The sequence below is a fragment of the Microtus pennsylvanicus genome, chromosome 20 (assembly GCF_037038515.1).
Source record: "Microtus pennsylvanicus isolate mMicPen1 chromosome 20, mMicPen1.hap1, whole genome shotgun sequence".
In the NCBI taxonomy this organism is placed as follows: Eukaryota; Metazoa; Chordata; class Mammalia; order Rodentia; family Cricetidae; genus Microtus; species Microtus pennsylvanicus.
In genome coordinates, this window is record NC_134598.1 from 21,160,584 (window position 1) to 21,174,725 (window position 14,142).

A 14,142-nucleotide genomic window follows, 5' to 3' on the forward strand; every position below is an offset into this window, starting at 1 on the left:
AATATCTATCGCAATCATTGTTCTTGAAATGAAGTAAAAAAGATTAGCTAAGTATCTTATGGCTGCTAAGCCTCTATTTTTGTAGTTCATTGGAAGCCCTAGGATGAGAAAAAAAAACTTCTGTAATCTACAATATGTTTACTTCATATAATTCTTTCTGTCTGCCACTGACCAAGTCTCTCCCCATAGAAATGGAAAGCCTGCTTTCCCAGAATCCCGTTGATCCGGACTAGGAAGCTCCTAGTAAATGTAGTGACTTCTTGTTATAGGCTCATTGTGCAGTTGCCTTTTTAGTAAGGAGACCAATAATCCCAGTAAAACCTCTTTCTGTTGATTTAGAAGGAGAGGCTCAAAGGAGGTAGTAGACTTAGCTTCCAACTGCTTGGAATTGTGACTGTTTTAATTGAGAAAACATTCTTGGTTCCTGGGACTGTTGTCTATTCCTATATCTATGACATGAAATTGCTCTACATTGCTGAACAAGAAGGAAAAGTTTTCAAAGAAAGAGTACCTTCACAGTTAACATTTGGTTCCCATGACTGAGTGTGCAAGTGGAAATCATGTTGCTTAGTTTCCCCTGTGATTCTCATTATATGAGCAGACAATGCTTAAATCCCGTTAGTCAATTTTTGTTGCCAAAAAATGCCACACATCCTCAAAAGATGCAACATCGCCCCCAAGTGGGGGAAATTGGGTTTGGGGTATGTAAGTTTCAGCTTGTTAAAAAGTGGATAGACAAGTAGGTAGAAAAATAACACTTAAACTCCTTAGTAGTTACTTAACGAAACAAGATGATGAACATCCACCTCCTTCATCAATCAAAGTCCAAGGATCGCAGTTAAAAGACTATTTAAAAGTTATGAGTTTGCACAGCACCACCGAGGTAATGCAATACCCTCAAGCTGTTGCCGAGGGCTATTTTCATTTGTAGGCTAAAAATAAAAATACCAGAAGAGAGGATAGATATTGGAACCCAAAGGCCAGCAGTCATGTGTTAACAGCTGATTTGAGAAACTAAAAGCTCCAGTTTTGAGAGTATGTAAACACGTGGTTGCAATCAAGACCCTTTGAAGAAAAGCGACCTGAAGATATCAAGTCTCCCAATGTGAGTGACTTCCAGAATTAATGTGGGGATAGAGGGAAAATTCCTTTTTTATATATCACCAGGAGAAATCCATTCCCCGACACTGGAATAATAAGCCTTTAGAAGGCTGTTTTAGTATCCTATAAAGTCAATGATTTCTCAATGGTACCTTTCATGGAATCATCAACAGATCACATAATCATGTGATTCTGATTTACTTTTTCAATGACTTATAAAACTGAGCAAGTTTTCAAGCATTTGCATTTTTTAGAGAAATATGTATTCAAATTTGTTATAGGAATTAAAATGATCTGTCTTACTTTTTTCGAGTTTGGAGAAGATATTCAATGTTATATAAATTATAATTCAATTCTTATTTTTTGAAAAGCAAAAAGATAGTTTGAGTCATAAAATAGAAACAATTTTCATTATTAATTTTGATATTTATTTTTAAATTGCAACTTGTATTGATTCATATAAAATTTTAAATGGTAAACTACATCTTTGGAACTTGGAACGTGTTCCTTAAAATGTGCATATTTAAAATGCAAATATTTGATTTGTTAAGTATTTGAAATTATGTTTAATTTTACTTATTATATTTTTACTGATGCTTCATGACAAATATTCAGACTGAATTATTGAGTGTGTCTCACAATACAGATAAATCAAAGAATTCTGATATACATTTTAAAGCCTTCTTTTCTTTTGACTAAAGTGTATAGAAATGATCATTGTAATTCTTTACCTATGAACTGGGTTTAATCATTTGAGTAATTAACTTGAAGTTTTATAAAATAGTTATGCTAAAGAATTTCAAAGGAGACAAGTTCTGTGTCTGGTTCTCAAAGATCAAGTGACCTCACATATTCCAATACAGTCAGGCTTCTCCTGCAGGAATAAATCTATCTGACTAAGACTGTATTCCTAGTCTCTCTGTGTTGGGCTGAAAACGGCATTAGAAATAAAGTCAGAACAATTGCCTTTGTGATTCTGGATATACTACACATTAGTTCCAAAAACTTGAGTAAGTGCTGAATTTTGACAAATAGAAAATACTAATAGTTCTAACACTGCAAGGAACATGATGAGAGAGACATAAAATTCAACCAAAACTTGAATGAAAAGGTACTCGATGATTGATAGAAAAGATGACAGATTACAGAGAGATGGATATATAGGTAGAGGATTGATAAATGGCAGATATTTAATTTGGACTTGATTAAAAAGAAAATGAGTTTTTAAAATAATGAATAGTTAGAAGAGACCTACACTGCAATTAGAAAACAGCAAATTGGTCTAATCAAAAATATCTCAGACAAATTGCCCAACAATAATAGAGGTGAAATTAGATATTCATTAAGTGTGCAATTTACATTAAGCTCAAGGACAGATGATAGGGACTAAGTCAATTATATACATATTATATATGTAAAATATATATGTGTATACATATATTAATATTGATTGTCTCTGGAAGAAGGTACTGATGATGGTGGAATAAAGAACCAGAGAACTTTTGGGAGTTTGATATCTCTGTTCTGATATCTCTCTTCATGTAGTGGCTACACAGATATATTAATATGCAGATATTCATATGTTAAAGCCATTCCAGCCACTTAAAATTATTTTAATGCCAAACCATAATAACTGGATACTGCTTGGCATTCAATTGGTATAATTAATTACAAGTACATCCCAATTTAAAAAACAAAAGACAGACAATCAACATACATAAAAGAGAAATACAATAGATGTGAACAAAACACTGTCTAAATGGGGAGAAGAAAGCCATTCTGTTCCTGGGATAAGAAATATGAAAAAAAGCTAAACCCTCATTCTTACCGGATGTTTCATATATTTGGCTAAGGACATGCAAACTCAATAAACACCAAATTATGCTACATGTTTATATTAATGCATAATGACTTCTAGTTTCTTCAGGCTTTGGGGGGTTTGCTGACAAGACCATGAATCTTTTTAAATGAATAAACTGACATGAGAAATTACTTTGGAGGCTATGCTTTTTTAAAATATTGCACTTCTTTTTAAGCAATTAATAAACTTTTATCCAACAACACTGATGTTTTTAAATTCCTCCCTTTTTCTTCACAAAATGAAGCAAGTAGTTGTTAACATCACTTGAGCAATTCTTAGAGTAGTTTGTTTCATTGTATGCTTAATGTTGTATTGTAAATTGGCCTCTAGTTAAATCATGAGCGAATGAATTTAAAATAGTGGTATAACAATTGAACTTGCCATCTTCTGGATAGCTAAACATATAAACTCAAAGCAGATGTGACAGCAAGCACAGGGAAGATGGGCACAAGTTTCATCTCTAGTGTAGTAGTTTTTGACTATTTTTAGTTGCTGAGGAAAAATAAGACTCAATCTTCTTTATTGGTGTAGCCTTTGATAATTCAAACATGCTTCAGTGAAAGGTTACATATTCAGAAATATTTAGACACCACAAATTGGTTTTGATGACAAACAAACAAAAAGGATCCATAGTTGTGTTGGAAGAGAAAAGGGAATAGAACTGGGAAGAGCTGGGAGAAAAGGGATCATCATGATCCAAATATACATGAAATCCCCAAGGAACTAATGCAAATATTTTAAAAAATAGAATTCACGAGTCAAAACAGAATTGAAAGATAAATTTAAAGCACACAGAATTCATTTTCTATGAATGATAAAGAAGAAACTATTTTAACATCATAATGACAGTTATCAAGGAAAATGTGTTGAACTTTTAGATTTTATTTAAATATGTATTCTAATGCAGTTATTTCACTCAGAGTATTATCTTTCTCTCTTTTTAACAATGTTATCAAAATCTAATTGTTATTTAAATGCATATATTTAATATACACAACCAGGTAAACATCTATATGTATTCAGTTTAAAAGATGATTGTTTTTCTTTTCAAATGTTAGAACTATTTAGTCTCAGTGTGCATGGAGTGAAGAGAAGAGTAAGCAATAAAGTCATTTATAATATGGAACTGACTTCAAATGTGATAATTTACATTTGAATAATAAAAGCAACCTGATTTAATTGAGCAAAAATAATCAACTGGAATATATTTAACCTTCAGTTTTGTGACCCAAAGGAAAAGTCTGTGCATCTAAAATAAGTATGACCATTTAAAACCTATTCCCTTGTTATCTGTCTTGTCTCTTTTTCTTTTCAAACGTGTTTTGTCTTCAAGTTGAAAATTTAAGATATGATGATAATACAGTATCAGTTGATGATATCTATCATACCTGGGTATTTTGTGTTCAAGGTCTTGCCAACACGTCTAAACTGAGTGCAGTTGATGTGAGTTCAGCATCTACATTGGGAACTGCACTATTGCCATTTCTGTGCCCGGCTCTTGCTGTTGGCCTCTATCTACAAGCTTCTCCTTTTTAATGCAGAGTCGGTATTTTTCTTCTCTGATCTCTCCTCTACCACCCGGCATTGATATGCCTATGCTTCTCTGATTTGCTTAGAAGTAAAGTCATTACACTGTCGAGTAAAGAGGTGAGGACAGAGAGACACAGAGCTCTGCCATGAAGTTGAGGACAGACTGAACTTTTCAGTGTCATTCCAGGGCAGGTGAGAGGGTCCAGTGGATAAAGGCACCCACTGCTGAACCAGACAACCTTAGCTTAATCCAAAGGGTTGAAAGAGAAAACAAACTCAACAAGTTTTCTTCTGGCATTCACATGTGTGCCTTGGTACAGGCATAACAACACAAATACACATCACATAACACACAATTAATACTGAAACCACACTACACTCCAATTCCCTGTTTTTCCATTAGAATTCTCACCAAGAAAAAAGTATTTTCAAATAAAAATAGAACAGATCATTTTACTTAAAGGTTTTCTTTCATATGTTTTGACGTAGGTCCTCATGTGTGTCTGTGTGTTGGATCACCTGGAAATGAAGTTAGACAGTTATGAGCTGCCATGTGGGTACTGGGAATTGAACTGATGACCTCTGGAAGAGCAGCCAGTGCTCTTACATGTTGAGCCATCTCTCCAGCCCATACTTAAAGGTTTTCAATGAATGACTTTACTTTGGTCATAAGATCAATGCCAAACTCTTAACTATTGTTTTGATCGTTGGGCCACCATCTAAGAAAGGTGTATAGTTTTCAGGAAAAAGGATCAAAGTGTCTGGAATAAAATAATACATACCTTACTTACATATTCTGAATAATGCTAAATAAAGAATTCTACAACAAGATGTTGGCCTGGCCTATTCTTCCCATCTTGTCATTCAAGTTTTAATGGTATCTCTCTGTGCTAGTCTCCTGGAAGGATAGTGCATTTTACAAAGTAAGCTTATTATGACTATGCAAACTTTACATTTTATATGCAAAAAACTCTATTTCAAACATCTTTTACAATATGTTTAAAGGAATTGACAAATCTTCAGCCTATGCCGTATATACTTTCAACTAAGAATTTGCTTGACTATCAAAACCTATGCAAAGCTGAGGATCTTCAGATGAAGACTTGCGGCTGCTTCAGCATACCCGGTGAGCTGCTGTGGTCCCAAATGTAAAAATGCATTTTCTCTAAAAGCTTCATGAGTGTGAAGGTCAATTGTCTGTGATGAATTTAAAAAGAATCATTTCCTTGACCATCATTTTGCTAGTATTTATAAAAATACACAAAGGGTGAAAAACACACTTGAAATCTCATATTTGTTCTTGTCAGTCATCAGCAAATATCAACAATTTAATTCAAATTACTTTTAAAAATTCACTTACTTATGCACCATTTATTTCTTTTTTTCTCATTCTGGGTACAGACTTAAAAAATGTGTTTGACTGTTCTACTGTGACTAACAATTTCAAATCCCTTTTCAGTATTGGGTAGTTTGACATGTTTTCCAAGATGCTCCAAAATATGTCTCAAGAAGAGTTTTTATTCCAGCTTCAATGGATATTTGATTAAAACAAAACCATTTTTTTCTTTTATCAAATACACATAGAAAATCCCAAGAAGAACAAAATCCCAATTTTTAAAAGTCTAGGTTTTTTTTTTAAGGAGGGTTTGTTTGTTTGGCTAGCTTTTAGTTATCAAGCCAGTGTTTCTCTGTATAGCTCTGACTGTCTTGCAACTTATTCTTTAGACCAGACAGGCCTCAAACTCACAGACCTGCCTGCTTCTGCCTGCAGAGTGTTGGAGTAAAGGTGTGTAACACTACTACTTTGAAAGGATCGAAGAAGCACATTGATAGACTAAATTATTTATAATGTTTCAATTTTCACTACTAAATCCAACACAGTTTGCTCTAACCTCTAACATGGATTTACCTAGCATCTACATGAAATGATTATAGGTCATTGTTTCTCTTTTCCTCGCTGTAACTAAAGAAATTTAAGCCATCTTTGTAAATTTAACTCTTACCATATCATAACATAAATCTGTTCTTCCTTACAATCACACTTTACAGCCATCATGTATTAAGTCCGTTTCCTTCAGTCTTTTCTTTTTAGATTGTCTCTTGTTATAATCTACCCAATACACACAATGCCTTGGGAAAGCATGTGTTTGGTTATTATTAGTGAAATAAATGAATACAGTCATTAAGGAGTTCTGACTTTAAGATATTTAAGTGAGAGACAAAAATCTAACAGTAAGATATAAAAAAAGGAAGCTAAATCAGGGTTAAAAACTATTCTTGATTAAGGAACAATATATTGTTTTCTCCTTAGTGCTATCATTTTCTTATTAAATAAAATGATTTGCAAGGTACTCATTTTAGTGCTTAAATTATGTTTCATTTTTTTCCTGTGAATTTCCCAGAAACTTAATAAGGTCACAATTTTAAAAAGTTTAATAAATTAAATGGGTATTACATTTTGCTTAGACCCTTCTTGACCTGCATTCAACTTGAATTAACTTATAAGAAAATTGGAGGCAAATTTTATTTATATAATTGCTTAAATTTTGTTCTTTTATTTTTGTAAAAAAAGACAATCTAATGGAAACTTTTAGCATTCGTATGAGGAAGTTTTTTTATGTTTCTTTTAGTTCAAACTGGGACAATCTTAAATACATAAATCTCCAACAGGTTAAGTCACACAACAAATACTATGATGTACAAAATAATCTACAAAATAGGCATAATAAAATTAAATTGTTTCAAAATATGTCACTAAAACTCTCTAGTTCAGTTTTATTAGTGTCCTGACCACAGACGATATATACAAACAAAACAACATTGTTTTCATAAACCTAAAGAAGAAGATAACCAACAAAAAGAAAATGGGAAAGTGAAACGACATATTCACATAATAGAATTCTAAAAAGTAATGAGAATTAATTGACTATATTCATAGATATGACAAGAAATAAGGCTGTAATAAGAAGCTGCATATAAGCCAGGCGGTGGTGGCGCACACCTTTAATCCCAGCACTTGGGAGGCAGAGGCAGGCGGATCTCTGTGAGTTCGAAACCAGCCTGGTCTACAGAGCTAGTTCCAGGACAGGCTCCAAAGCCACAGAGAAACCCTGTCTCGAAAATCAAAAAAAAAAAAAAGAAGAAGCTACATATAGGCAAAAGTGGCAGAATGAATCAATGAAAGAGTAAGTTACAGGAATATGGAAAGATTATTTAATTCCTACATCTCTCAGTTTTCTGATTTTGTTTCAATTAGCAAAATTTATTAATCCCTAACAATGTTATGTACTATATACTGTTACATATATTCTCAAACTAATATTTTAATTGCTAGCAAATTTCACAACCAAATAATTATTCTGGGCAAATATTCACAAATTTTTGTGAACTGTATAGATATTTATTCTTTTCTTTTTCTATTTTTCTGTGGGGAGGCATGCATGTGTGTTATGCATTGTGTGCACATGTGTGTATGTGGGTGCAAATCACACATTTGCGTGAATGTAGAAGTCAAGGCATTTGTCAGGTATCATTCACAATTTCTCCTCCACATTAATCACTGAGGCAGGGTCACACAATCAAAACAAGAACTAGCAGACATGATCAATCACAGTAGTTGGCTTCCTCTGGGGATCTGGCTGTGGTGGGAATTGCAGGTGAACAACTACACCTCTTCTGCATTAGGTGGAACAAAGGAGTTCATCAAATGGTAAAAGACATGAATTGATGATAAACAGTACAGAAAGGAATCAGAAGCTAAGTGGTGGAGAGCTGTAGCTACAGCTTAGGAGGCAAAAACAGGCAGAAAATCAACAGACAAAATAATCTCAATTGATATCCCAATTATAACAATTTTGGCCTGGTGATATAGAAAGTATGAGGTCCTTAGCTCAATTTCCAGAACTCCAAAGGTTGACAGACAGACACACAGATGCATTACATATGTCTGCATACATACTCATGTACATGCATACATACATAATTACTGTCTGATCGTTAACAAGTTTCTTAATAATATTATGCAGACTTTAATTATTAGCTAAATGTACATAAAATTAACACCTACCTAACAGGCTGTTTTCTTTTTTTAATGATATTAATTTGTTTATTTTACATCTAGACCAAAGTTTTCCATTCCTCCTCTCCTTCCAATCCTCCCCCCACCTCCCCACCCTTCAAACCACTCCTCATCTGTTTCTGTTCAGAAAAGGATAGGCTTCTCTTAGTTATCAACAAAGCATGGCATATCAAGGTGGGTAGGACTAAGCACCTCCCCTTGTATTTAGGCTAGTCAAGGAAAACAAGTATGAGGAATAGGTTTCCAAGTGCCAGCCAATGCCTTAAGGACAGCCCCTGCTCACGTAGTTAGGAGTCCTAAAAATCGACCAAGTTACCCCAACTGTCATCAGAGAGCCTTCTTCCAGTAACTGATGGAAACAGATGCAGAGACCCACAGACAAACATTAGGCCGAATTCAGGGAATCCTTTTTAAGAGAGAGAGGAAGTTTTGCATGAGCCAAACAGGTCAAGGACATAACAAGAAAACCCACAGAAACAAATTACCTGGGCTCGTGGGGAACTCTCTAAGTCTGAAGCAACCACCAGGGAGCCTGCAAGGGACTGACTGAGTCCCTCTACATACACGTGACAGTTGTGTAGCAGAGTGTTTTCTATTTAACAAACACTGACTGACCTACCCCTTTCTGAGTGAGGCAAGTTTTTCTAATAAATACTAATCCGTTGGTGGATCTGACTCTTGGTTCCTATTGCAGGCAAGTGTAGCCATTTTTCCAGTTCACGGTAATGAAAGCAGAACGGATAGCATTCATCTCTTCAGAGCCAAGATTCTTTTTCTGTTTCTCGGCACACCACCAGGAAAGCAGCTGAATTGCTAACCTTAAGGACGGATGCCCACCTGTGACAGTGGCACTTCTGCTGCAGACAAACCTCTGACAGGAAAAGCCTCAGGGAGAATGATTTATCTTGTTCAAGGTTCCAGAGATTTCAGTCCATCCCACCTTTGAAGATGTGGGCGGAAGAGCTTGCACCGTTTTGAAGAGTGAAAACAGTAACGAGAAGAGGCCAGAACATGATCACGTCTCCTAGAACATGCCCCTGGTGAATTGCTTCCTAAATCAGGCCACACCTCCCACAGTTTTACCCCTTCCTTATAGTGCAGTAACATGTTTAACCGATCAGTACATTAAGCCATTTATCATGTTTGAGCGCTCATGTTCTATTCATCTCTGAAAAGTCCTTGCTGGCATGTGTAGAGGCATGATTTACTAGTCTGTTAGGCATGTTCAACCCAATGAAGCCTACAAACAAAATTAACCATCCTACCATGTGTCAGAGCTATCCTGTTTTAACCATTAACTGCTTTGGCCATTCCATGAAGTATGTATGCTCTGCTAATATAGTCAGCCTGCCTTTGCTGTGAGGCACAGCTTAAGCTATCTTCTCACAATGAACAATTTGTCAGAAATACGCTTTATCTCTGTTAGCCATGTTTGACAGTACTCTAAACTATGACTTGATGTTTATTGCTTATTTTTTAAACATTTTTTCAGTTTTGGTAAGATAACCAAAAGAAATGACAATCAGCCCTAAAGTAAGAGAATGAAAACAAACCCAGCTTTTAAAATCTGGATGCCACAGTATTCAAAAGGTATTTTCTTTCTAAATAAAAAAAAAATTCTGCCAGCAACAAATGCCTGCCTCTTTTGTTCTTCTTACAGCGTTTTACTGATAAATAAATATTTCAAAATTGTGCTCACCCTGAAAATCAACCAGTGTCACTGTATGATGCCCTGAGATGTTGAAAAGAAAATAACTTATCAGAAGTTTAGCAATTGTTTTCCAGCCTTGTTTAATGTTGAAGACAGCCAGTATTTAAAATATCTAATTATGAATTTGATAACATAGTAAAATCAAATTATTTTCTGGTTGCCTTTTTGTTAGGGTTGGACCCAATTTTTAATAATCCATTCAATCATCTACAGACTGCCAATATTATTGGATACAGTATCTTCTAGAATTTGCAATTAACAGAGTGGATAAGATGTGCTGTTTCTTAGGAATTTCTTTGGCAATCCTCCCAAACACCCATACTCTGCTATGACATTTCCGTGGTACCCAAATAACCCTCCCATTACAACGTGATCCCCTCCAGTCCCTTAGAGACATAGGATTTCTGCTATCCACAAAGCAGTTCATTTGCCTACTCTAAAATAGTTTAAAGAAAACTAAAGGGCCAACAGTTATTATTTGTACTTTGTTCAATGGGACACATTGTAAGGCTAGCCCATGAACATGATTGCAAATAGAGTAATCAAATAGATTGACTTAGCCTTCATATTTAAATCCAATTTATTCCCAACATGAAAAGGAACTTGTATTCCCAACCAACCAAATGATGCCTGCATATGTTTCTGTGTTTCAATACAGTATGACCTTTATTTTAGTGAGTTCAAATGCTAAACATACCATATACATAAAATAGTAATGAAAACTTTTTAAAAAATACTAGTTATTAACTTTTTTCCTCGTTTGCTTCGTTTGCTGCTGTGAAATTGACAGAGACCAACACAGAGAGATAAGGGCTTATGTTCCTTACACTTCCGTCATTGGGAAAAGTCATAAGAGAAATTCCAGGCAGGAACTATGGAGAAGGACACTACCCAGATTTCCTCAAGGCTCTTTTACATAGCCCAGTCTCCCTGATCTACGGATAATACTGGGCGACAGTGTCCTAAATCAATCAGCGGTCAAGAAAATTTTCCACTAAAGTGTCCACAGGCCAAACTGGTCAAGGTAATCCCTCAGTTAAGAATCACTCATATAATTCTGAAGGGTGTGAAGTTGACAGCTTAATTTAATCAAAAGAATTCCCACTTACAGAAGAAAATGAGGGAACAGAAAAATATTGTGTAAAAAGAAAATAAATAAGGAAAATCCCTATCATGATATAATGCTTGTAGATCTTGTTCTTACACAAAACTATGTTTTTTTTTAACTAGGCCATCCTTTAAATATGAAGTAGATGGAGCTAATTAACATTTATATATATGTATATATACATATATGTATATATTATACATTCTGTGTAATAATTTTAAATCTGTTCCCAGTATAGAACAATACCTCATCATATGTGATATACTGAAATTGAAGGTATGTATTATTTCGATTTTAAAGTTATCCAACAATAGACAATGATAAGAAGAAATCTGATATGTGGTAGGTATGTAGAAAAACAAGTAGCTGTAAAAGATGCACGTTTTAGAGGAGAAACACAATTCAGATGCGTAATTAAAATCTATGACAGTATCCCACTGATTTATATTATATGTAAGAAAAGTCTATAAATTGATACCATGAGACTTACATTTAATTCATTATTTTCAAGAAATGAATAATGAGTCAGTCAGTGGTGACTGCTCTTATACTCCTTTAATATAAGCACTAGGGAGGCAGAGGCAGGCAGATCTCTGTGAGTTCGAGGCCAGCCTGGTCTGCGGAGTTAGTTCGAGAACAGGCAGGGCTGTGGCACAGAGAAAGCTTGTCTCAATAAACCAGACTTAAACAAACAAATAGACAGAATCATCCCAGGATTAGTTATATTTTTTGTTGTGTCTATATATTAGTGACTTTATGTGGCAGTGACAAAATCCTTGACAAGTAACAACTTAAGGGAAGAGAGGTTTTTGAGATTATAGTTTGTGTATAATAAAATAAAATCCAATATAGTTAGAAAGCACACGGCTGGAGGTTCTATATTGTACAGCTAGGATTTTGTATCTCTTTTCATCCTGAAAGAACAGGAAGCAAAGAGAAGACAGGAAATTCAACAAGGCTATAAAACTTCAAGTCTGTCCTTTAGGGACACTCTTCTTCCTGAGAGATTCCACCTCATAAAGGAACCATAGTCCTCCAAAGCAGTGCCATCAGCTCCGTGCCAACTATGTGAACATACAAAATACTATCTGTGGGGGATATCTCATAGTCCAACCACAAGAGACTACCACTGGGGATTCCCAATACTGCTTTCCAGTTAGTAAGTACAAATTTATTTCACACAATGTTCATAGAGTGTTTAAAATTTTAAAAATCATTTTGCGTATTTTAAGGACCAGATGCATCAAAATAAATAAATTATTCAATAAATATCAAAATAAAACTTTAGTGAAAGAGGTTTTATGGTTTTTTTTCTAACACAAAACAGAAATGAAACAGATACACCTCAATTATTTTATCAGTGGAAGATTTTGTCTTGTCAGTGAAAATGATGAACACTGGGTTTTTTTCTACCTTGTTTGGTTTGTCTGAGACTGTCTTTCTTTTATTGGCTTCAAAGCAGTGGTTAGCATTCTGTCATGAGGAAGTGATACAACAGGGCTCTGGCCAAGGCTGAGGTGAATGCGATCGACCACACAGTCAACCCTCCATCCTTAAACAGACCCAACAGCAATAAGAATTTCTAAAGGCAGGGCCAACTTTGGTCTGTCATCTGGTTGGATCTTCCTAGTGATATATATGTTTTCCATAGTTCCTTCCCATCGCTAGCATATCCAACATCTTCCAATTTCTTGACTTGTTCTCTTAGGACTTTTTTCCAACCAGGATGTTCTACCAGCTTAGCCAGATGATACATCATGTGGTGCTTTTGCTCTCTTTGAGTGTCTGAACCTCTTCCAGAATGTAGCACTATACAGCCGTCTTGACTCCAAGTACTAACACACTGTGTTTCTCTCTAAAGACATCCCAGAAACCTCTGAGACATTTGCCAGGAATCAGGGGGTAGAGCAGTGCATGGGCTTAAATATCTTTTATTATTATTATTATTTTTATTGAAGAAAAAAAATTTCCGCCTCCTCCCAGCCTCCCATTTCCTTCCCCCTCCTCCCACTCCTCTCCCCCTCCCTCCACTCCGCTCCCCCTCCCTCCACTCCGCTCCCCCTCCCTCCACTCCTCTCCCTCTCCCTCTCCAGTCTGAAGAGCAGTCAGGGTTCCCTGCCCTGTGAAAAGTCCAAAGTCCTCCCCCCTCCATCCTGGTCTAGGAAGGTGAACATCCAAACTGGCTAGGCTCCCACAAAGCCAGAACATGAAGTAGGATCAAGACCCAGTGCCATTGTCCTTGGCTTCTCAGCAGCCCTCATTGTCCACCATATTCAGAGAGTCTGGTTTTATCCCATGCTTTTTCAGTCACAGTCCAGCTGGCCTTGGTGAACTCCCAATAGATCAGCCCCACTGTCTCCGTGGGTGGATGCACCCCTCGTTGTCCTGAATTCCTTGCTCATGTTCTCCCTCCTTCTGCTCCTCATTGGGACATTGGGAGCTCAGTCCAGTGGTCCAGTGTGGGTCTCTGTCTCTATCTCCAGCCATCGCCAGATGAAGGTTCTATGGTGATATGCAAGATATTCATCAGTATGGCTATAGGATAGGGTCATTTCAGGTTCCCTATCCTCAGCTGCCCAAGGAACTAACTGGGGACATAGCCCTGGACACTTGGGAGCCCCTCTAGGTCCAAGTCTCTTGCCAACCCTAAGATGGCTCCCTTAATTAAGTTATGTGCTTCCCTGCTCCCCTATCCAACCTTTCTTTATCCCAATCATCCCGTTTCCCCAAGTTCCCCCCATCCTCCCCTTCTC

General features: G+C 36.0%; 1 long non-coding RNA gene across 1 annotated transcript; it reads left to right on the forward strand.

The window, feature by feature from the left end:
* Nucleotides 1-821: 821 nt before the first annotated feature.
* Nucleotides 822-10,190, forward strand: LOC142838773 (uncharacterized). Its single transcript, XR_012908629.1, has 3 exons — nt 822-1,105; nt 5,498-5,618; nt 9,265-10,190. It is a non-coding gene; the product is annotated as an uncharacterized LOC142838773 (long non-coding RNA).
* The last annotated feature ends 3,952 nt before the right edge of the window (nt 10,191-14,142 follow it).